The sequence below is a fragment of the Carassius gibelio genome, chromosome A19 (genome assembly GCF_023724105.1).
Source record: "Carassius gibelio isolate Cgi1373 ecotype wild population from Czech Republic chromosome A19, carGib1.2-hapl.c, whole genome shotgun sequence".
NCBI classification, from domain to species: Eukaryota; Metazoa; Chordata; class Actinopteri; order Cypriniformes; family Cyprinidae; genus Carassius; species Carassius gibelio.
The window spans coordinates 28615439-28640350 of NC_068389.1; the positions used below are offsets into that span (position 1 = coordinate 28615439).

The 24912-nt window shown below is 36.7% G+C and overlaps 1 protein-coding gene and 3 non-coding genes across 5 annotated transcripts in view; 3 read left to right on the forward strand and 1 right to left on the reverse strand.

Moving 5' to 3' along the window:
• The window catches only part of LOC127935227 (glutathione S-transferase A), a 232949-nt gene that overhangs the window by 181035 nt on the left and 27002 nt on the right, over positions 1–24912 (reverse strand). The window lies entirely within an intron of this gene.
• LOC127936290 (U2 spliceosomal RNA) lies at positions 242–432 on the forward strand. The gene has a single exon (XR_008148253.1). It is a non-coding gene; the product is annotated as a U2 spliceosomal RNA (small nuclear RNA).
• LOC127936282 (U1 spliceosomal RNA) lies at positions 4987–5147 on the forward strand. The gene has a single exon (XR_008148245.1). It is a non-coding gene; the product is annotated as a U1 spliceosomal RNA (small nuclear RNA).
• On the forward strand, positions 10705–10895 carry LOC127936285 (U2 spliceosomal RNA). The gene has a single exon (XR_008148248.1). It is a non-coding gene; the product is annotated as a U2 spliceosomal RNA (small nuclear RNA).

The following is a 24912-nucleotide window of genomic DNA, read 5'->3' on the forward strand; positions in this document are numbered from 1 at the left end:
CGGAAGTAGCAGACTCCGTGTGACTTGAGGAGGTTTTCAGCTCGTCGTGAGAGAGTTTTGAGTGTGTGAGTGTTTCTTGTGAGTGTCTGAGGGTGTGTGTATGTATGTATGTGTGTGTGTGTGCGTCAGTCTCCTAGTGTGTTTGTAGTCTGAAGTGTTTATCGGGCGCTAGTTCGCGTCTCACCGTCTTTCAAATGTGTAGCGCGTCGAATCAGTCCCTCAGCGCTGACAGTTTGTGGGTATCGCTTCTCGGCCTTTTGGCTAAGATCAAGTGTAGTATCTGTTCTTATCAGTTTAATATCTGATACGTCCTCTATCCGGGGACCATATATTAAATTGATTTTTGGATACTGGAGATGGAATAGGGGCTTGCTCCGTCCACTCCACGCATTGATCCGGTATTGCAGTACTTCCGGGACCGGTGCATCCCCTCATGGGGAAATTAAACAGTGAAAATGAGAATTAATTATGATAAGTTGCGTGTTTCTTAAATTATATGAATTATAATTGAATACGAATTTTATGAATTACAACAAGATTTTTTAAATTGACTGTTTTCCGTAATACAAAATAAAGGAAAGTACATAAAGTTAAGTGCAACATATTAAACTAGTATGCATGCTTATTGAGTTCATGAATGTCACAATTTAATCGACAAGACAGTGGTATCCAAATTTACATACACAAACTAAGAAACGTGTTTTTTTTTTTTCGTTGTTAATTATGAGGTTTTTCAAAGCCAAATATTATTCAGAGATGATTCTAAACTATAATAAAAGACGGTATGATCTGATATTCTATATTATTTTTAAATATGAGCATAAAGTATTCATAAAATATTTTTCTCATTCTGAAAAAATAATCCATACACTACGTCTAAATTTTTCTTATTCATGAGTTCTTATGATAAACCATAATTAAAACGAAGTGTAATAAATGGAGTAATAACATGGCAACATTTCCATAAGAACAGCTCATATGTCATAGGTAAATTGATTTATAATATTGCCTGATTGGCAGCTGTTTGTCCTGCGGAAGACATGTCTGAAAATTAAACCCGGTTTCGTATCAAAAAATCAAATTCTGATTAGAAACCCTGTATAATTTTCGGAGTTGTTAATTACGGCTAACAATATGTAAATTAGTTCTAGTGCTAATTTGATTTGTTCTGTCAATCATTCATCATCAGAGACCAAGGAGAAGGTGTTTGTTCTCTTCTGGGCTTAAACTCCTGTCAGCTTTTACTAAAGACACACAGTAAAGCTGATCTTAATACACTTGCATTTGTAGGAGTTTCCCTTGTTTCCTTTCTACAGTATCATGTAATATTTCTATATTCAAAACTTTATATTTGAAACATTAATCTCAAAACATTGCATATAGATGTTTGCATTGTGATCTTAAACAGTGTTAATATTCCTAACATGCCACTTTTGCTCTTCTGTGCTCCACTGGAGAGCAAAGATTAATTTTGTTGATACTGATTTCAGTTGATTGGTTATTATTATACCTGATTGTGTCTTATTATTCAAATTTAATAAAATAAAAAAATTACGTTTATATAAATGTATGTATTTGATGTAAAAGATGACAAAGGTTAGACCTTAAAATGACATTACAAGGGTAAAAAATGCCCCTGGATTTGAGTCAAATAGCACTTCATGGAGAGCTTCATTTTAGTCATTGGTCAGAAGGGGCTTCTAAATTATGATGTTTTTATTATTATTATTATTTTTTAATTGTTGTGATATTTGATTCATGTTTTGGATGTAAACTTGAATATTTGTTACTTTTTTGCTGCTTTCATAGCCAAGTGTCTCTGGTAAAAGAGATTTTAATCTGAATTAGTTTTTTAATCTGGTTAAATAAATAAATTAAATTTACCGTAATCCATAATAACACTTCCTCCAGTGAAAAAGTGCATCATCTGCTGTTGTCTCTCGCATATTTGTTTAGAGATGTTTAATCGCTGCTTGATCTGTGCAGATTTCTCTCCTGATTCAGACCAGAACACTTTTTCACTGGAGGAAGTGTTATTATGGATTATAGACTCTATGTTTGAGTTAAAATCATCTTAATGCTGGATTTGTTCCAGCTTTTGTCTTCTCCGGTGTGCGTTGCTTTTCTGCTACTGATCTCACTCCAACTTTCTTTGTGAGAACATTTGGGCGGCGTTACATAAATCTTCCCACATAGTGATGTAGACATGTGGGGGCGTGTTTAAACGAGGTGTTTAGGGGTGTGGCTTTTTATTTACTTTGATGAAGAATATCTCTTTTGATTTGAGATTTTATTCTTTGCAGCTTTACGGATCTTCTTCATGCACCAAGAGCTTGTTACACTCCAAAGAAAAAGGAAAAATTTGAATCGCATCCAGGATGTCATCTGGGTATTATGATATTTAAATTGATTTTTGCTTGCTCCATCAGCTCCATGCATCGACCTGGTGTTGCAGTACTTCTGGGAGCGGTGCATCCTCATCCAGGTAAGGAAATTTGTTAAAAACATTTTTAATATGACAGTGTAGTTTTGGGAACATTCAGCTTTTGATGAGATGTGTGTTCAGAAAATTGTTAGTGAACCAAAGCAAATCAGATTTTTTTTCTTAGCTTTGAATCAATGGAACCAAATGTTTATTACATAATGAACTGCTTTGAAGCTCTGTGAACAACAAACGCTGTATGAATATGACAAAAACTAAAACTAAAACCGAAACAAGACCAAAACAGGAATAAAACCGCTTTTAGAAACTTGTTGCAAACGTTTTATTGAAAGTATAATACGTTAAATTTAATAAAATACCACTAATTTTGAAGTCTCTGTATAATATGTGGTTTTTAACATATTTTATATTCATTTGCAAAAAATCCAAATATTGAGAAAATCATCTTTAAAGTTGTTCAAATAAAGTTCTTAGCAATGCATATTACTAATCAAACATTAAGTTTTGATATATTTAAAGTAGGAAATTTATAAAATATATTCATGGAACATGATCTTTACACAATATCTGATTGATAATTGCTAAAAAAAAGAAAAGTTAATTGATCATTTTGACCCATAGAATGTATTTATTGCTATTGCTAAAAACAAACCCCAGCGATTTGAGACTGGTTTTGGCTCCAGGGTCACAAATGTCTACAAATTATCAAATGTCTACTGCTTATAGACATTTTACACATTTTCCATACATTATAGTAGTATATCAGATTATTTTGTTATGTCTTTCATAGCCGAGAATCATCTTTGTACAAATTTTGTCTAAAAATTAGCCTGAAACCTAAAAAGGGGATGGGGAAAAATACAATGTTTTTTGCCCATATATTCCTTTTCATGTCTTTTTTATTTATTATTATTATTATTTATTTATTTATTTTTACTTATTTTTAAAAACATAGTCCTGGAGTACTCTACAAAGGACATGATATAAAATGATTAAAATATTTAGTTTAAAAAAATCAGAATTCTTATGCTCCTATCAAAATAATGACATAAAGAAAGTTTACAAAAAAAAAAAAGAAAAAAAGAAAATCTGGTTCTCAGGAAGATTATGCCAATTTTAAAAGCCAATTACAAGAAATTGGAAATTTTTAAAAGTGCTGTATTTTCTTAGAGCAGTACCTCTAGTGTAAAGGTGTTATGTCTGTTTTAAAGAATCATCAGTGGCCAAGAAACAGCACCGCAAATGGGTTTATGGCAAAATATGATTGTGTGCATTGTCCTCCATGCCAAGTTCAAAGACCGGTTAAAAAGAATTGGAAAGTTAAAAAATGCTTTAGATTTGGATTTTGTTTAAGCAGTACCTCTAGTATAAAGATATACATTTAAATTTTAAAGTATCATGTACACTGGCCGAGAAACACCACCATGAATTGGGCTGATGGTGCAATATTGCTCAATTTGCATTGTTCCTTATGTTTAATTCAAAGGCCAATTAAACACACTGGTAAAGTTAAAAATGCTCAAAATTTGGATTCTGTTAGGACCGTACCTTCAGTATAAAGACCTTTTGTCCAATTTAATGCATCATCATTGTGGGCCGAGAAATAGCACCGCAAAATGGGCCAAAAACTTTGTTAGCACAGTACCTCTAGTATAAAAGCCTTATGTTAATAAGTATGCATGGTTGGAAACCTCTCGAATTTAATTTTTCTACAAAGTTTGTATGCATGCAAATTGTACATTACATTTCTAGTAATTGGAGTTATTTCTAATATTGTATTTTCAGAAAGTTTTGTAATATTTTTCATCTCCCCAAATTTGTCTCTACTGAAACACAGTAAAATAGAGTTTAATATGAAGCGTTATATTGTACACATACACATATTGAGAACAGAAGGATCATAGTAAACATGTAAGATTTGAATATTTAAATGTGTTTTTGTTTGTCGGACTGCAGTTATAAGCTAGTTTTTGCTTTAAAATACACATTGTTCTTACACTTCCTTGATTCGTTTAACAATAACAACGCTCGCAGATTCGCGCAATCGAATGGATAATACTGTCCACAACAACTTCGATTAAAACTACAAACAAGAATTAAAAGTGTTAAAAACTACAAACATGGCGGATAATCGAGACCGACGGTGCAACAGAAAGGCGCGATTATTAATCATTCTGATCTGCTGAAAAACATGCATTTAATGTTATCCGCGTTATATTTTACGTGCAAGTAAAAAAATGTTATCGGAGCTTTGTGTTGCTCCCATAATGGACGTGAGATTAAATATAATAGACGTGACGTATTACGTGTGTGTTTTTGTGTTTTTGATAAAGCTCAAATTGTATTCCGTTTGTGTGAGGCGCGAAGTGTATTTGAGTTTTTCATAAAGCTCAAATTGTTACCGCGCTTTTTTTCAAGTAAAGGAGGGTCGTAATAAACTGAGCATGTGTTGTTTGTGTAAAGCGCGCCGGTGTGTGTTTATTCACCGTCGACGTGATCGGTGTGGAGCGGAGTGAGTATCTGATCGGATCCGTGTAGAACTCATACTTACCTGGCAGGGGTGACTCCATGATCAAGCAGGTGGATCACCTAGAGTGAGGATCAGCCATTGCACTTCGGCTCTCTGACCTTTATGAATTCTCCACATGTGAGAATCTCAACTGCATAATTTCTGCTAGTGGGGACTGCGTTCGCGCTCTCCCTCATAATGTGTATAAACAATAGATGACAAGAAGACGAATGTATTTACTAGGCAGAGATATATAGTAATACTTAAATACAATCCGTGTATTCCTTCAGTAATAGGTTTGAATGTTATAAGTTTTAAGTTTAACATTTGAACTTTGTTAATATTATGAAGTAGATCGTCGGATAATCAAGTTTTATTTGAAGTAAATGGATCTGGATCCGGAAGATGAGATTTCAAATCACAAATTGAATGCGTCTTCGGAGAGCCCTCGAGGATAAAATTTAACGTCTATATGCTTATTGACCACAAATGCTTGTTTTCCACTAGCTTGCATTCACACATGACGTAATCACGTAAGATATAAATTAACTAATCGTCCCCAAACAGAAGTTCTTCATGGTTGTTAATGTTGTTAATTGTTAGTCTGATAGACGGCTATGTATAGAAGGCTATTAAATTAAATCTGAACCACATCTCATTCATTTCTTGTAATGATGGTGAATATTATCTTTATTTGGACTGAACGGGATAAAACCTTTAGTGCCACACAACAAGCTGTGGATGTTAATCATTATACACACGATAACAATGATTAATATTATTAGGATAGAATTATAAGGTTCTATCTGACATTTTTGTCAAAATTGAGTTATTCACATATTCTTATTCTGTGACAATTTATTTACATTATGTGATGTTTTAAGTTGTGTACATTTTGGGATTTTTTATTGAAAAAACAAAAAGATTCTATCTACAGAAGTCTATGGAACACAAAAACTTTAAAGCTCAATATCTCAAAACTACTCAGAACGCAGATAGAACCTTATTATTCCAAGGGGACGTACATTAAAGCGACAGATGAGCAGTAATTATTTAAAACGTTTACTGCTTTAAAAAATAAAAAAACGAACAAGGATTGATTTCTGCAATTACCCCAATAAAAATACTTTAATTTATATAAGATATGAGAGATGTTTTTGTCAACAAAGTTCTTTTTTAGATCAGGTTTAAATGTTGGTTAAAATGTAAAAAGTACATATTACTTGGTGTATAGGTCCGTTGAATGATCGGATGATACACGGACCGGACCAAAACCATGTTTGTTTTCTGTCTTTTGTGTGTGTGTGTGTGTGTGTGTGTGTGTGTGTGTGTGTGTGTGTGAATCATCTTATAATCAAGCTTTCGTTGGCAGCACTTGAAACGGCTTCAACGTCTGTACATTAGTTCTACTTCATTTGTTGTAAAACAATCACGTTACTATATATTTGTGGAATGCTAATTTAAGTTGATTAATTTAATGGAGACGTGTTGAGAGAGTTTGGACCAGGACGGCTGCTATCGGACGACACGAGCGAGGCTGTACTCGTCACAAACACTAATGCTGTGTTCACACCAAACGCGAATAGAGCGTCTGGCGCGAATGATTTCAATGTTAAGTCAATGCAAAGGCGCGTTTACGCGCGTCTGGAGGTCTCGCGGCGCGAATGGGGCGTTAAGCGCGGCGCGGAAGACGCGAATTCGCCTCATTCGCGCGTCTAGTTCGCGCGAATGACGCGAATTGACGCGCGAATAGGGCGTTTCGCGCGAAACGCGCGTTAAGCGCGAAGGTGCTTTTTGTGCATTTAGCGTTTGACGCGAATTCGCGTCTGCCGCCCGAGTTGAAAAATTTGAACTTTGGCGTCAATTCGCGCCGCGTTAACCAATCAGGAGCCTGCTAGGAGTCACTCAACAGTATGTTCCTGCAGCCTCCGGTTGTGCAGGAATACCCTTCTCCACTCATTCAACAAGGAGGAATGACTGATGTTGTCAGTGAGCAGTCAACCGGAGCTATATGACAAAAGTTCATATTTCTATAGAGACAGGAATAAAAAGGACATATATGTATATAAAAAACATATTAATAGATAAATTGAATAAAGGCCAATTGATAAGAAACGTTTCATTTTACCCCAAACGAATTATATTTTATCTTGAACCACTAAAGAGACATCAGAGCCAGCGGCAAATGTCAGAAGGTCTAGCCGAGCCGAGGCTGCTCTCGGCGGATACATGATGACGGAGCTCCCGCTGGTCGCATGGAGCTCATCTCCGAGATCGGCGAAACACATTTTTTTAAATAGACGCTGTCATTATAAATAAACCGCATATCTGAGTTTAAAACAACTACATTCTCGCCTGAAATACTTTTAAAACTACATTTCATGACACAGTAACAGTAATATTTTGAAAATTATCCGAATAAAAATGGCGGTTGAAATGCTGCGTGAACTCAGCTGGCAGAAGCCCCCCCATGACGCGAATTCGCGTCTGTTGTGAAGTTAATTCCACGCGCGAATGAAGCGAATTACTCGCGCGAATGAAGCGAATGATCTCAAAATGGTCAAGCGGCAAACTAGACGCGGTAGACGCGAATTTGACGCTCTATTCGCGTTTGGTGTGAACACAGCATAACGAAGCTCGTTATGCTGTGTTCACACCAAACGCGAATAGAGCGTCTGGCGCGAATGATTTCAATGTTAAGTCAATGCAAAGGCACGTTTACGCGCGTCTGGAGGTCTCGCGGCGCGAATGGGGCGTTAAGCGCGGCGCGGAAGACGCGAATTCACCTCATTCGCGCGTCTAGTTCGCGCGAATGACGCGAATAGGGCGTTTCGCGCGAAACGCGCGTTAAGCGCGAAGGTGCTTTTTGTGCATTTAGCGTTTGACGCGAATTCGCGTCTGCCGCCCGAGTTGAAAAATTTGAACTTTGGCGTCAATTCGTGCCGCGTTAACCAATCAGGAGCCTGCTAGGAGTCACTCAACAGTATGTTCCTGCAGCCTCCGGTTGTGCAGGAATACCCTTCTCCACTCATTCAACAAGGAGGGAACGACTGATGTTGTCAGTGAGCAGTCAACCGGAGCTATATGACAAAAGTTCATATTTCTATAGAGACAGGAATAAAAAGGACATATATGTATATAAAAAACATATTAATAGATAAATTGAATAAAGGCCAATTGATAAGAAACGTTTCATTTTACCCCAAACGAATTATATTTTATCTTGAACCACTAATGAGACATCAGAGTCAGCGGCAAATGTCAGAAGGTCTAGCCGAGCCGAGGCTGCTCTCGGCGGATACATGATGACGGAGCTCCCGCTGGAGCTCATCTCCGAGATCGGCGAAACACATTTTTTTAAATAGACGCTGTCATTATAAATAAACCGCATATTTGAGTTTAAAACAACTACATTCTCGCCTGAAATACTTTTAAAACTACATTTCATGACACAGTAACAGTAATATTTTGAAAATTATCAGAATAAAAATGGCGGTTGAAAATGCTGCGTGAACTCAGCTGGCAGAAGCCCCCCCATGACGCGAATTCGCGTCTGTTGTGAAGTTAATTCCACGCGCGAATGAAGCGAATTACTCGCGCGAATGAAGCGAATGATCTCAAAATGGTCAAGCGGCAAACTAGACGCGGTAGACGCGAATTTGACGCTCTATTCGCGTTTGGTGTGAACACAGCATTAAGGCTTTGTTCGGGCTGTAATGCTGTGTTCACACCAAACGCGAATAGAGCGTCTGGCGCGAATGATTTCAATGTTAAGTCAATGCAAAGGCGCGTTTACGCGCGTCTGGAGGTCTCGCGGCGCGAATGGGGCGTTAAGCGCGGTGCGGAAGACGCGAATTCGCCTCATTCGCGCGTCTAGTTCGCGCGAATGACGCGAATTGACGCGCGAATAGGGCGCTTCGCGCGAAACGCGCGTTAAGCGCGAATGGTGCTTTTTGTGCATTTAGCGTTTGACGCGAATTCGCGTCTGCCGCCCGAGTTGAAAAATTTGAACTTTGGCGTCAATTCGCGCCGCGTTAACCAATCAGGAGCCTGCTAGGAGTCACTCATTCAACAGTATGTTCCTGCAGCCTCCGGTTGTGCAGGAATACCCTTCTCCACTCATTCAACAAGGAGGAACGACTGATGTTGTCAGTGAGCAGTCAACCGGAGCTAAATGACAAAATAAACAGCAATAAAAAGGACCTATCTATCTATCTATCTATCTATCTATCTATCTATATATATACATATTAATAGAAAAATTGAATAAAGGCCAAAGATAAGAAACGTTTCATTTTACCCCAAACGAATTATATTTTATCTTGAACCACTAAAGAGACATCAGAGCCAGCGGCAAATGTCAGAAGATCTATCCGAGGTGAGGCTGCTCTCGGCGTATACATGATGACGGAGCTCCCGCTGATCGCATGGAGCTCATCTCAGAGATCGGCGAAACACATTTTTTTAAATAGACGCTGTCATTATAAATAAACCGCATATTTGAGTTTAAAACAACTACATTCTCGTCTGAAATACTTTTAAAACTACATTTCATGACACAATAACAGTAATATTTTGAAAATTATCCGAATAAAAATGGCGGTTGAAAATGCTGCGTGAACTCAGCTGGCAGAAGCCCCCCCATGACGCGAATTCGCGTCTGTTGTGAAGTTAATTTCACGCGCGAATGAAGCGAATGATCTCAAAATGGTCAAGCGGCAAACTAGGCGCGGTAGACGCGAATTTGACGCTCTATTCGCGTTTGGTGTGAACACAGCATAACGTGTCGCTGTTATCAGATACTCTACACTGTGTTTAATTCGCTCGCTCCCGTGAAAAGAATTTGTAGAAGACATATTTTTGTAAAGGTTGGAGCTTCTGGGTATTTTGTCAAAACTCAAATAAAGATTAATATAATATTTAAAAACTGCCATCGACTCTGGTCTCTTGTTTTGTATCCTGGTTCATTTTTCCAGTGTGATATATAATAACGTAATTTATGCGTGTGTTACAGGTCCCAGGCAGTCGGGAAGACAAGAGTTAGCTGTTTTCTTAACGGTCCTCTAGATGTTCTTTCCAGTTCTCCTTTTCCTTCTCTTGAAATACAGCAGGTGCATTGGTCAGCCCAAAAGGAATCCTGAACCACTCGTATAACCCCCATGGCGTAATGAAAGCCCTCAGCCATAAACCCTTGGTGGTATGCCTTCCCTTGGTCAAGGATGGAAAAGTATCTGTAATGTCTTGTATATGAGGCAAAGGATGTCAGTCTGCAACTGTCTTCTTATTAAGTGAACATAGTCAATGCAAAGTCTGAGTGAACCATCTTTCTTTCTTACTCATACAACTCATCAAGTGAATGAAAGCATTTGATAAGCTTTTTTTTTTATTATTGTTATTTGATATATCATGCTGTCTGAACTAGAGTAGATAGACTTCAATCTCTTGTTTTATGATAAACAAACTATTAAGAGAATTCAACTTGTTTTATGGTCCACTAACTCCGTCCTCGTGTTTGATTGGACGATGGGAACGCAGCGTACCGGAAGTAGAAGAATCTGTGTGACTTGATGAGGTTTTCAGCTCGTCGTGAGAGAGTCTTGAGTGTGTGAGTTTGTGAGTGTGTGTGTGTGTGTGCGTCAGTCTCCTAGTGTGTTTGTAGTCTGAAGTGTTTATCGGGCGCTAGTTCGCGTCTCACCGTCTTTCAAATGTGTAGCGCGTCGAATCAGTCCCTCAGCGCTGACAGTTTGTGGGTATCGCTTCTCGGCCTTTTGGCTAAGATCAAGTGTAGTATCTGTTCTTATCAGTTTAATATCTGATACGTCCCCTATCCGGGGACCATATATTAAATTGATTTTTGTATACTGGAGATGGAATAGGGGCTTGCTCCGTCCACTCCACGCATTGACCCGGTATTGCAGTACTTCCGGGATCGGTGCATCCCTACATGGGGAAATTAAAAAGTGAAAATTAGAGTTAATATTGTTAAATATGTTCTGTCTTTCTTAAATCATATGAATTATGATTCAATACTAATTTCATGAATTACAACAAGATTTTTTTAAATTGACTGTTTCCGTTATACAACAAAAAGGAAAGTACATAAAGATGATTGCAACATATTAAAGTAGTATGCATGCTTATTGAGTTCATGAATGTCACAATTTAATCGACAAGACAGTGGTATCCAAATTTACATACACAAACCAAGAAACGTGTTTTTTGTTCGTTTTTAATTATGAGGTTTTACAAAGCCAAATATTATTCAGAGATGATTCTAAACTATTATAAAAGACGGTATGATCTGATATTCTATATTATTTTTAAATATGAGCATAAAATATTCATAAAATATTTTTCTCATTCTGAAAAAATAATCCATACACTACGTCTAAATTTTTCTTATTCATGAGTTCTTATGATAAACCATAATTAAAACGAAGTGTAATAAATGGAGTAATAACATGGCAACATTTCCATAAGAACAGCTCATATGTCATAGGTAAATTGATTTATAATATTGCCTGATTGGCAGCTGTTTGTCCTGCGGAAGACATGTCTGAAAATTAAACCCGGTTTCGTATCAAAAAATCAAATTCTGATTAGAAACCCTGTATAATTTTCGGAGTTGTTAATTACGGCTAACAATATGTAAATTAGTTCTAGTGCTAATTTGATTTGTTCTGTCAATCATTCATCATCAGAGACCAAGGAGAAGGTGTTTGTTCTCTTCTGGGCTTAAACTCCTGTCAGCTTTTACTAAAGACACACAGTAAAGCTGATCTTAATACACTTGCATTTGTAGGAGTTTCCCTTGTTTCCTTTCTACAGTATCATGTAATATTTCTATATTCAAAACTTTATATTTGAAACATTAATCTCAAAACATTGCATATAGATGTTTGCATTGTGATCTTAAACAGTGTTAATATTCCTAACATGCCACTTTTGCTCTTCTGTGCTCCACTGGAGAGCAAAGATTAATTTTGTTGATACTGATTTCAGTTGATTGGTTATTATTATACCTGATTGTGTCTTATTATTCAAATTTAATAAAATAAAAAAATTACGTTTATATAAATGTATGTATTTGATGTAAAAGATGACAAAGGTTAGACCTTAAAATGACATTACAAGGGTAAAAATGCCCCTGGATTTGAGTCAAATAGCACTTCATGGAGAGCTTCATTTTAGTCATTGGTCAGAAGGGGCTTCTAAATTATGATGTTTTTATTATTATTATTATTTTTTAATTGTTGTGATATTTGATTCATGTTTTGGATGTAAACTTGAATATTTGTTACTTTTTTGCTGCTTTCATAGCCAAGTGTCTCTGGTAAAAGAGATTTTAATCTGAATTAGTTTTTTAATCTGGTTAAATAAATAAATTAAATTTACCGTAATCCATAATAACACTTCCTCCAGTGAAAAAGTGCATCATCTGCTGTTGTCTCTCGCATATTTGTTTAGAGATGTTTAATCGCTGCTTGATCTGTGCAGATTTCTCTCCTGATTCAGACCAGAACACTTTTTCACTGGAGGAAGTGTTATTATGGATTATAGACTCTGTGTTTGAGTTAAAATCATCTTAATGCTGGATTTGTTCCAGCTTTTGTCTTCTCCGGTGTGCGTTGCTTTTCTGCTACTGATCTCACTCCAACTTTCTTTGTGAGAACATTTGGGCGGCGTTACATAAATCTTCCCACATAGTGATGTAGACATGTGGGGGCGTGTTTAAACGAGGTGTTTAGGGGTGTGGCTTTTTATTTACTTTGATGAAGAATATCTCTTTTGATTTGAGATTTTATTCTTTGCAGCTTTACGGATCTTCTTCATGCACCAAGAGCTTGTTACACTCCAAAGAAAAAGGAAAAATTTGAATCGCATCCAGGATGTCATCTGGGTATTATGATATTTAAATTGATTTTTGCTTGCTCCATCAGCTCCATGCATCGACCTGGTGTTGCAGTACTTCTGGGAGCGGTGCATCCTCATCCAGGTAAGGAAATTTGTTAAAAACATTTTTAATATGACAGTGTAGTTTTGGGAACATTCAGCTTTTGATGAGATGTGTGTTCAGAAAATTGTTAGTGAACCAAAGCAAATCAGATTTTTTTTCTTAGCTTTGAATCAATGGAACCAAATGTTTATTACATAATGAACTGCTTTGAAGCTCTGTGAACAACAAACGCTGTATGAATATGACAAAAACTAAAAATAAAACCGAAACAAGACCAAAACAGGAATAAAACCGCTTTTAGAAACTTGTTGCAAACGTTTTATTGAAAGTATAATACGTTAAATTTAATAAAATACCACTAATTTTGAAGTCTCTGTATAATATGTGGTTTTTAACATATTTTATATTCATTTGCAAAAAATCCAAATATTGAGAAAATCATCTTTAAAGTTGTTCAAATAAAGTTCTTAGCAATGCATATTACTAATCAAACATTAAGTTTTGATATATTTAAAGTAGGAAATTTATAAAATATATTCATGGAACATGATCTTTACACAATATCTGATTGATAATTGCTAAAAAAAAGAAAAGTTAATTGATCATTTTGACCCATAGAATGTATTTATTGCTATTGCTAAAAACAAACCCCAGCGATTTGAGACTGGTTTTGGCTCCAGGGTCACAAATGTCTACAAATTATCAAATGTCTACTGCTTATAGACATTTTACACATTTTCCATACATTATAGTAGTATATCAGATTATTTTGTTATGTCTTTCATAGCCGAGAATCATCTTTGTACAAATTTTGTCTAAAAATTAGCCTGAAACCTAAAAAGGGGATGGGGAAAAATACAATGTTTTTTGCCCATATATTCCTTTTCATGTCTTTTTTATTTATTATTATTATTATTTATTTATTTATTTTTACTTATTTTTAAAAACATAGTCCTGGAGTACTCTACAAAGGACATGATATAAAATGATTAAAATATTTAGTTTAAAAAAATCAGAATTCTTATGCTCCTATCAAAATAATGACATAAAGAAAGTTTACAAAAAAAAAAAAGAAAAAAAGAAAATCTGGTTCTCAGGAAGATTATGCCAATTTTAAAAGCCAATTACAAGAAATTGGAAATTTTTAAAAGTGCTGTATTTTCTTAGAGCAGTACCTCTAGTGTAAAGGTGTTATGTCTGTTTTAAAGAATCATCAGTGGCCAAGAAACAGCACCGCAAATGGGTTTATGGCAAAATATGATTGTGTGCATTGTCCTCCATGCCAAGTTCAAAGACCGGTTAAAAAGAATTGGAAAGTTAAAAAATGCTTTAGATTTGGATTTTGTTTAAGCAGTACCTCTAGTATAAAGATATACATTTAAATTTTAAAGTATCATGTACACTGGCCGAGAAACACCACCATGAATTGGGCTGATGGTGCAATATTGCTCAATTTGCATTGTTCCTTATGTTTAATTCAAAGGCCAATTAAACACACTGGTAAAGTTAAAAATGCTCAAAATTTGGATTCTGTTAGGACCGTACCTTCAGTATAAAGACCTTTTGTCCAATTTAATGCATCATCATTGTGGGCCGAGAAATAGCACCGCAAAATGGGCCAAAAACTTTGTTAGCACAGTACCTCTAGTATAAAAGCCTTATGTTAATAAGTATGCATGGTTGGAAACCTCTCGAATTTAATTTTTCTACAAAGTTTGTATGCATGCAAATTGTACATTACATTTCTAGTAATTGGAGTTATTTCTAATATTGTATTTTCAGAAAGTTTTGTAATATTTTTCATCTCCCCAAATTTGTCTCTACTGAAACACAGTAAAATAGAGTTTAATATGAAGCGTTATATTGTTATATTGACACATATTGAGAACAGAAGGATCATAGTAAACATGTAAGATTTGAATATTTAAATGTGTTTTTGTTTGTCGGACTGCAGTTATAAGCTAGTTTTTGCTTTAAAATACACATTGTTCTTACACTTCCTTGATTCGTTTAACAATAACAACGCTCGCAGATTCGCGCAATCGAATGGATAATACTGTCCACAACAACTTCGATTAAAACTACAAACAAGAATTAAAAGTGTTAAAAACTACAAACATGGCGGATAATCGAGACCGACGGTGCAACAGAAAGGCGCGATTATTAATCATTCTGATCTGCTGAAAAACATGCATTTAATGTTATCCGCGTTATATTTTACGTGCAAGTAAAAAAATGTTATCGGAGCTTTGTGTTGCTCCCATAATGGACGTGAGATTAAATATAATAGACGTGACGTATTACGTGTGTGTTTTTGTGTTTTTGATAAAGCTCAAATTGTATTCCGTTTGTGTGAGGCGCGAAGTGTATTTGAGTTTTTCATAAAGCTCAAATTGTTACCGCGCTTTTTTTCAAGTAAAGGAGGGTCGTAATAAACTGAGCATGTGTTGTTTGTGTAAAGCGCGCCGGTGTGTGTTTATTCACCGTCGACGTGATCGGTGTGGAGCGGAGTGAGTATCTGATCGGATCCGTGTAGAACTCATACTTACCTGGCAGGGGTGACTCCATGATCAAGCAGGTGGATCACCTAGAGTGAGGATCAGGGTCCGTGTATCATCCGATCATTCAATTATTCCATTTAATCTGGAAAACCAAAAAACGAAATAACGAATTAATATTTTGTTTTTCTGTTTTTCTGTATGAACCAAATATTAAAAACTGACGTTTGTGTCATGGCTTTCAGCTCGAAACGGGAAATATAATAAACAAGGAAACCAAAGCGAAATAATGGATCAAATTTACTTTTTCTCAATTGTTCTTTATTTGTTGTAGTAGGTCTAACTATTTCCCACGGTGCCGTCCTGCTTGCTTTGCGCATGCGCAGTGGATAGTTTCAAAGGAATTGCGCTTACTTCCGCGTATTCCTCGCGGGGATAAAGAACACGTTTTTTTTAATGATCACAGGCATAGTTACAGTATGTCCAATAACAATACAACACGCTCTAATAGATTATATTGGTTAATATAATGTAATAAACCAATCAGAGATGGTTTAAATGTCCTTTGAAATCACGCTAACCGCTTGTTTTGGTATGTGAGGCATTTTAAGCGATCATTAATTAAAACATTTATATTAGCAGATTATTTTATTAATAATGAGATCAACAAAAGCAATCAAAACGATATATATATATATATATATATATATATATATATATATATATATATATATATATATATTCGTTTTGGTTTTAGGACAGCTTTGATTAAAAGATTTGATCCACTTCAAACGTTGACTACTTTATACACACACACACACACACACACACACAAACACACACACAGAGAGAGAGAGAGAGAGAGAACAAGTAGTTAGAATATAAATATTTAGAATATATAAAGAAAGTGTTTTTGTTAATCTTAAGTAGGCTAGATAGAAAACGAACAGAGAGCAAGTAGAGGGTCAAGCGTTTTCTTTATTTAAATGCAAACATGTTAACAAATATGTACAAAATTATGTGAAGTTACATATTTACATTATTTTTACAGTTATATTGTGTTAGATATAAGTAGTAGTTTTCAGATGTGAATGGGTAGGGGGTATTTTCTTGACGTCATCAAACCAAAGTCACAGTAATCCTATAGTGATGTATCATTCCTGAATCCTGATATGAATCAGTCTTTGAAAGACCTATTATTATAGACAGTTCAGTGACAAGTTATTAAACACAGACACTTGAATTTATTCCTGAAAGAATCTGAATCTTGGACGAATAGATTGAATAAAAGGCTTCTTTATTAACACAGTGACTTACCGACACCTAGTGGCGATATTACTTTCAGAAGTATCATAAAGTAGGCCTATCATTTCATTTTGTCATTACATATTTCTGTGTTAAAAATGTTGTATTAAACATTAATCTCATTTCATTATACAGTTGTAATTGCTATGTAAAGGCATGTCTGATCAGCATTAAACTGTTAACAGGCCTAATACATCTAAAATCAACTTCAGTAGCAGCTATCTCTGAAGGCTTAATTAATACTGATTTAATTATTACATGTATTCCAATTTAACATTATCATCATCATTAAGAATTTAACATTAAGGATGAGATAAATACAAACCCGATTCTCAAAAAGTTGGGACGCTGTACAAATTGTGAGTAAAAAAGGAATGGAATTATTTACAAATCTGATAAACTTATATTCTATTCACAGTAGAATATAGATAATATATCAAATGTTGAAAGTATTGGCTCATTTTGGTTTCATGAGAGCTACACATTCCAAAAAAGTTGGGACAGGTAGCAATAAGAGGCCGGAAAAGTTAAATGGACCAATTTGCAACTTATTAGGTCAATTGGCAACATGATTGTGTATGAAAAGAGCCTCTCAGTGTCTCTCAGAAGTCAAGATGGGCAGAGGATCACCAACTCCCCCAATGCTGGGGTGAAAAATAGTGGAGTAATATCAGAAAGGAGTTTCCCAGAGAAGAATTGCAAAGAGTTTGAAGTTATCATCATCTACAGTTCATAATATCATCCAAAGATTCAGAGAATCTGGAATCATTTCTGTGTGTAAGGGTCAAGGCCAGAAAACCATACTGGATACCCATGATCTTCAGCTCTTACACAGCACTGCATCACATACAGGAACGCTACTGTAATGGAGATCACAACATGGGCTCAGGAATACTTCCAGAAAACATTGTCGGTGAACACAATCCACCGTGACATTCACCGTTGCTGGCTAAAACTCTATAGGTCAAAAAAGAAGCCATATCTAAACATGATCCAGAAGCGCAGGTGTTTTCTCTGGAACAAGGCTCATTTAAAATGGACTGTGGCAAAGTGGAAAACTGTTCTGTGGTCAGACGAATCAACATTTGAAGTTCTTTTTGGAAAACTGGGACGCCATGTCATCCGGACTTAAGAGGACAAGGACAACCCAAGTTGTTATCAGCGCTCAGTTCAGAAGCCTGCATCTCTGATGGTATGAGGTTGCATGAGTGTGTGTGGCATGGACAGCTTACACATCTGGAAAGATGAGCACCATCAATGCTGAAAGGTATATCCAAGTTCTAGAACAACATATGATCCCATCCAGATGTCGTCTCTTTCAGGGAAGACCTTGCATTTTCCATCATGACAGTGCCAGACCACATACTGCATCAATTATAACATCATGACTGTGTAGAAGAAGGATCCGGGTCCTGAAATGACCAGCCTGCAGTCCAGATCTTTAAAGAGGAAGATGTGACAAAGAAGACCTAAGACAGTTGAGCAACTAGAAGCCTGTATTAGACAAGAATGGGACAACATTCCTGTTCCTGAACTTGACCAACTTGTCTTCAGTCCCCAGACGTTTGCAGACTGTTATAAAAAGAAGAGGGGATGCCACACAGTGGTAAACATGGCCTTGTCCCAACTTTTTTTGAGATGTGTTGATGCCATGAAATTTAAAATCAACTTATTTTTCCCTTAAATTGATACCTTTTCTCAGTTTAAACATTTGATATGTCATCTATGGTGTATTTTGTTTTTATTCACAATGTCACAATTTTTTTTGGAATCGGGTTTTATATTTAGGCCTAATACGACATTCTGTTTAAATGGTTAATAAAAATGATTTGTGATAGAATATGACACTGATAGAATAATTTCTAGTGAGTGCAGGTTTGGAGTAAATTAATTTCATTTTTCAGATTTCAAAATTAAATAAAAAAAGATGTGGATGAAACCCTGATTTTATGCTTCACAAAAACTACAGTTTTCTTTAGGCTATTCATTTATTTTAGGTGAGAATTAAGAATAAAAATATTCTGCTGGCAGAATTTGGAAGAATACAAATCATTAAAGCACAAAGATCTGCATTTATCTACATAGCTGCTAAATATAATTTTTCACTTGCTGCCTTTCCAACCTAAGGAAATAGGCAGCAGAATTCTGCTCACTTGTCGCCAATTCAGATGAGATCTGATAAAGCCATGGATTTACAGTAGGTACTAAGTGTATAGTTATTTCAACCCTGATACTACAACAATAATTTGATAACTGAAGAACGGCACAGCAGTAGATAAGCTGATCCTAGGTTTAGACATAACACAAGGAATAAATTAATTTGTTTTATTTGTACAGATTGCAATGTAACTGTAAAATAATGTAAATATTTAACTTTGTAGTTCTGTGCATACAGTATTTGTTTACATGTGCACTAGAACTGTTTGTAAGTGTGTATTGCTACTAGAACTTACATTTCAAAGTACATCTGTGCAATAAAGGTGTTCTATTCTATAAATTCAGTATAATAAAAGGATTTAATATATTTAACTGATACAGTAATTGTAAAATACTATAACAAACATTATTACAGTATGTCAACCATTACCTTTTTAATTACATTGTCACCTTTAATTTTTTTTTTTTTTAATTGTGCAAAGCTAAATATATATAACATGCAGTACATGCATCTTCAAGAAACATCTAACGCATCTCTTTCATCTTTGACCCTAGAACTCTAGCACTATATATTCTAATTATATTTTATCAAATTTTTATTTATTTATTCTAACAGCTAGTTTTTCATCCAACACTAGCTTTCTGTATTCTTTTTCAATTATTTTTTTTTTCTATTGTATTGTATGTGTGTATGTAGATAGATAGATAGATTGATAGATAGAGAGATAGATAGATAGTATTTAATAATTAATGATCTACTTAAAATGCCTCACATACCAAAACAAGTGGTTAGTGTGATCTCAAAGGACATTTAAACCATCTCTGATTGGTTTATTACATTATATTAACCAATATAATCTATTAGAGCGTGTTGTATTGTTATTGGACATACTGTAACTATGCCTGTGATCGTTAAAAAAAACGTGTTCTTTATCCCCGCGAGGAATACGCGGAAGTGAGCGTAATTCCTTTGAAACTATCCACTGCGCATGCGCAAAGCAAGCAGGACGGCACCGTGGGAAATAGTTAGACCTACTACAACAAATAAAGAACAATTGAGAAAACGTAAATTTGATCCATTATTTCGCTTTGGTTTCCTTGTTTATTATATTTCCCGTTTCGAGCTGAAAGCCATGACACAAACGTCAGTTTTTAATATTTGGTTCATACAGAAAAACAGAAAAACAAAATATTGATTCGTTATTTCGTTTTTGGTTTGCCAGATTAAATGGAATAATTGAATGATCGGATGATACACGGACCGATCAGCCATTGCACTTCGGCTCTCTGACCTTTATGAATTCTCCACATGTGAGAATCTCAACTGCATAATTTCTGCTAGTGGGGACTGCGTTCGCGCTCTCCCTCATAATGTGTATAAACAATAGATGACAAGAAGACGAATGTATTTACTAGGCAGAGATATATAGTAATACTTAAATACAATCCGTGTATTCCTTCAGTAATAGGTTTGAATGTTATAAGTTTTAAGTTTAACATTTGAACTTTGTTAATATTATGAAGTAGATCGTCGGATAATCAAGTTTTATTTGAAGTAAATGGATCTGGATCCGGAAGATGAGATTTCAAATCACAAATTGAATGCGTCTTCGGAGAGCCCTCGAGGATAAAATTTAACGTCTATATGCTTATTGACCACAAATGCTTGTTTTCCACTAGCTTGCATTCACACATGACGTAATCACGTAAGATATAAATTAACTAATCGTCCCCAAACAGAAGTTCTTCATGGTTGTTAATTTTGTTAATTGTTGGTCTGATAGACGGCTATGTATAGAAGGCTATTAAATTAAATCTGAACCACATCTCATTCATTTCTTGTAATGATGGTGAATATGATCTTTATTTGGACTGAACGGGATAAAACCTTTAGTGCCACAAAACAAGCTGTGGATGTTAATCATTATACACACGATAACAATGATTAATATTATTAGGATAGAATTATAAGGTTCTATCTGACATTTTTGTCAAAATTGAGTTATTCACATATTCTTATTCTGTGACAATTTATTTACATTATGTGATGTTTTAAGTTGTGTACATTTTGGGATTTTTTATTGAAAAAACAAAAGATTCTATCTACAGAAGTCTATGGAACACAAAAACTTTAAAGCTCAATATCTCAAAACTACTCAGAACGCAGATAGAACCTTATTATTCCAAGGGGACGTACATTAAAGCGACAGATGAGCAGTAATTATTTAAAACGTTTACTGCTTTAAAAAATAAAAAAACGAACAAGGATTGATTTCTGCAATTACCCCAATAAAAATACTTTAATTTATATAAGATATGAGAGATGTTTTTGTCAACAAAGTTCTTTTTTAGATCAGGTTTAAATGTTGGTTAAAATGTAAAAAGTACATATTACTTGGTGTATAGGTCCGTTGAATGATCGGATGATACACGGACCGGACCAAAACCATGTTTGTTTTCTGTCTTTTGTGTGTGTGTGTGTGTGTGTGTGTGAATCATCTTATAATCAAGCTTTCGTTGGCAGCACTTGAAACGGCTTCAACGTCTGTACATTAGTTCTACTTCATTTGTTGTAAAACAATCACGTTACTATATATTTGTGGAATGCTAATTTAAGTTGATTAATTTAATGGAGACGTGTTGAGAGAGTTTGGACCAGGACGGCTGCTATCGGACGACACGAGCGAGGCTGTACTCGTCACAAACACTAATGCTGTGTTCACACCAAACGCGAATAGAGCGTCTGGCGCGAATGATTTCAATGTTAAGTCAATGCAAAGGCGCGTTTACGCGCGTCTGGAGGTCTCGCGGCGCGAATGGGGCGTTAAGCGCGGCGCGGAAGACGCGAATTCGCCTCATTCGCGCGTCTAGTTCGCGCGAATGACGCGAATTGACGCGCGAATAGGGCGTTTCGCGCGAAACGCGCGTTAAGCGCGAAGGTGCTTTTTGTGCATTTAGCGTTTGACGCGAATTCGCGTCTGCCGCCCGAGTTGAAAAATTTGAACTTTGGCGTCAATTCGCGCCGCGTTAACCAATCAGGAGCCTGCTAGGAGTCACTCATTCAACAGAATGTTCCTGCAGCCTCCGGTTGTGCAGGAATACCCTTCTCCACTCATTCAACAAGGAGGAACGACTGATGTTGTCAGTGAGCAGTCAACCGGAGCTATATGACAAAAGTTCATATTTCTATAGAGACAGGAATAAAAAGGACATATATGTATATAAAAAACATATTAATAGATAAATTGAATAAAGGCCAATTGATAAGAAACGTTTCATTTTACCCCAAACGAATTATATTTTATCTTGAACCACTAAAGAGACATCAGAGCCAGCGGCAAATGTCAGAAGGTCTAGCCGAGCCGAGGCTGCTCTCGGCGGATACATGATGACGGAGCTCCCGCTGGTCGCATGGAGCTCATCTCCGAGATCGGCGAAACACATTTTTTTAAATAGACGCTGTCATTATAAATAAACCGCATATCTGAGTTTAAAACAACTACATTCTCGCCTGAAATACTTTTAAAACTACATTTCATGACACAGTAACAGTAATATTTTGAAAATTATCCGAATAAAAATGGCGGTTGAAATGCTGCGTGAACTCAGCTGGCAGAAGCCCCCCCATGACGCGAATTCGCGTCTGTTGTGAAGTTAATTCCACGCGCGAATGAAGCGAATTACTCGCGCGAATGAAGCGAATGATCTCAAAATGGTCAAGCGGCAAACTAGACGCGGTAGACGCGAATTTGACGCTCTATTCGCGTTTGGTGTGAACACAGCATAACGAAGCTCGTTATGCTGTGTTCACACCAAACGCGAATAGAGCGTCTGGCGCGAATGATTTCAATGTTAAGTCAATGCAAAGGCGCGTTTACGCGCGTCTGGAGGTCTCGCGGCGCGAATGGGGCGTTAAGCGCGGCGCGGAAGACGCGAATTCGCCTCATTCGCGCGTCTAGTTCGCGCGAATGACGCGAATAGGGCGTTTCGCGCGAAGGTGCTTTTTGTGCATTTAGCGTTTGACGCGAATTCGCGTCTGCCGCCCGAGTTGAAAAATTTGAACTTTGGCGTCAATTCGCGCCGCGTTAACCAATCAGGAGCCTGCTAGGAGTCACTCAACAGTATGTTCCTGCAGCCTCCGGTTGTGCAGGAATACCCTTCTCCACTCATTCAACAAGGAGGGAACGACTGATGTTGTCAGTGAGCAGTCAACCGGAGCTATATGACAAAAGTTCATATTTCTATAGAGACAGGAATAAAAAGGACATATATGTATATAAAAAACATATTAATAGATAAATTGAATAAAGGCCAATTGATAAGAAACGTTTCATTTTACCCCAAACGAATTATATTTTATCTTGAACCACTAATGAGACATCAGAGTCAGCGGCAAATGTCAGAAGGTCTAGCCGAGCCGAGGCTGCTCTCGGCGGATACATGATGACGGAGCTCCCGCTGGAGCTCATCTCCGAGATCGGCGAAACACATTTTTTTAAATAGACGCTGTCATTATAAATAAACCGCATATTTGAGTTTAAAACAACTACATTCTCGCCTGAAATACTTTTAAAACTACATTTCATGACACAGTAACAGTAATATTTTGAAAATTATCCGAATAAAAATGGCGGTTGAAAATGCTGCGTGAACTCAGCTGGCAGAAGCCCCCCCATGACGCGAATTCGCGTCTGTTGTGAAGTTAATTCCACGTGCGAATGAAGCGAATTACTCGCGCGAATGAAGCGAATGATCTCAAAATGGTCAAGCGGCAAACTAGACGCGGTAGACGCGAATTTGACGCTCTATTCGCGTTTGGTGTGAACACAGCATTAAGGCTTTGTTCGGGCTGTAATGCTGTGTTCACACCAAACGCGAATAGAGCGTCTGGCGCGAATGATTTCAATGTTAAGTCAATGCAAAGGCGCGTTTACGCGCGTCTGGAGGTCTCGCGGCGCGAATGGGGCGTTAAGCGCGGTGCGGAAGACGCGAATTCGCCTCATTCGCGCGTCTAGTTCGCGCGAATGACGCGAATTGACGCGCGAATAGGGCGCTTCGAGCGAAACGCGCGTTAAGCGCGAATGGTGCTTTTTGTGCATTTAGCGTTTGACGCGAATTCGCGTCTGCCGCCCGAGTTGAAAAATTTGAACTTTGGCGTCAATTCGCGCCGCGTTAACCAATCAGGAGCCTGCTAGGAGTCACTCATTCAACAGTATGTTCCTGCAGCCTCCGGTTGTGCAGGAATACCCTTCTCCACTCATTCAACAAGGAGGAACGACTGATGTTGTCAGTGAGCAGTCAACCGGAGCTAAATGACAAAATAAACAGCAATAAAAAGGACCTATCTATCTATCTATCTATCTATCTATCTATCTATATATATACATATTAATAGAAAAATTGAATAAAGGCCAAAGATAAGAAACGTTTCATTTTACCCCAAACGAATTATATTTTATCTTGAACCACTAAAGAGACATCAGAGCCAGCGGCAAATGTCAGAAGATCTATCCGAGGTGAGGCTGCTCTCGGCGTATACATGATGACGGAGCTCCCGCTGATCGCATGGAGCTCATCTCAGAGATCGGCGAAACACATTTTTTTAAATAGACGCTGTCATTATAAATAAACCGCATATTTGAGTTTAAAACAACTACATTCTCGTCTGAAATACTTTTAAAACTACATTTCATGACACAATAACAGTAATATTTTGAAAATTATCCGAATAAAAATGGCGGTTGAAAATGCTTTGTGAACTCAGCTGGCAGAAGCCCCCCCATGACGCGAATTCGCGTCTGTTGTGAAGTTAATTTCACGCGCGAATGAAGCGAATGATCTCAAAATGGTCAAGCGGCAAACTAGGCGCGGTAGACGCGAATTTGACGCTCTATTCGCGTTTGGTGTGAACACAGCATAACGTGTCGCTGTTATCAGATACTCTACACTGTGTTTAATTCGCTCGCTCCCGTGAAAAGAATTTGTAGAAGACATATTTTTGTAAAGGTTGGAGCTTCTGGGTATTTTGTCAAAACTCAAATAA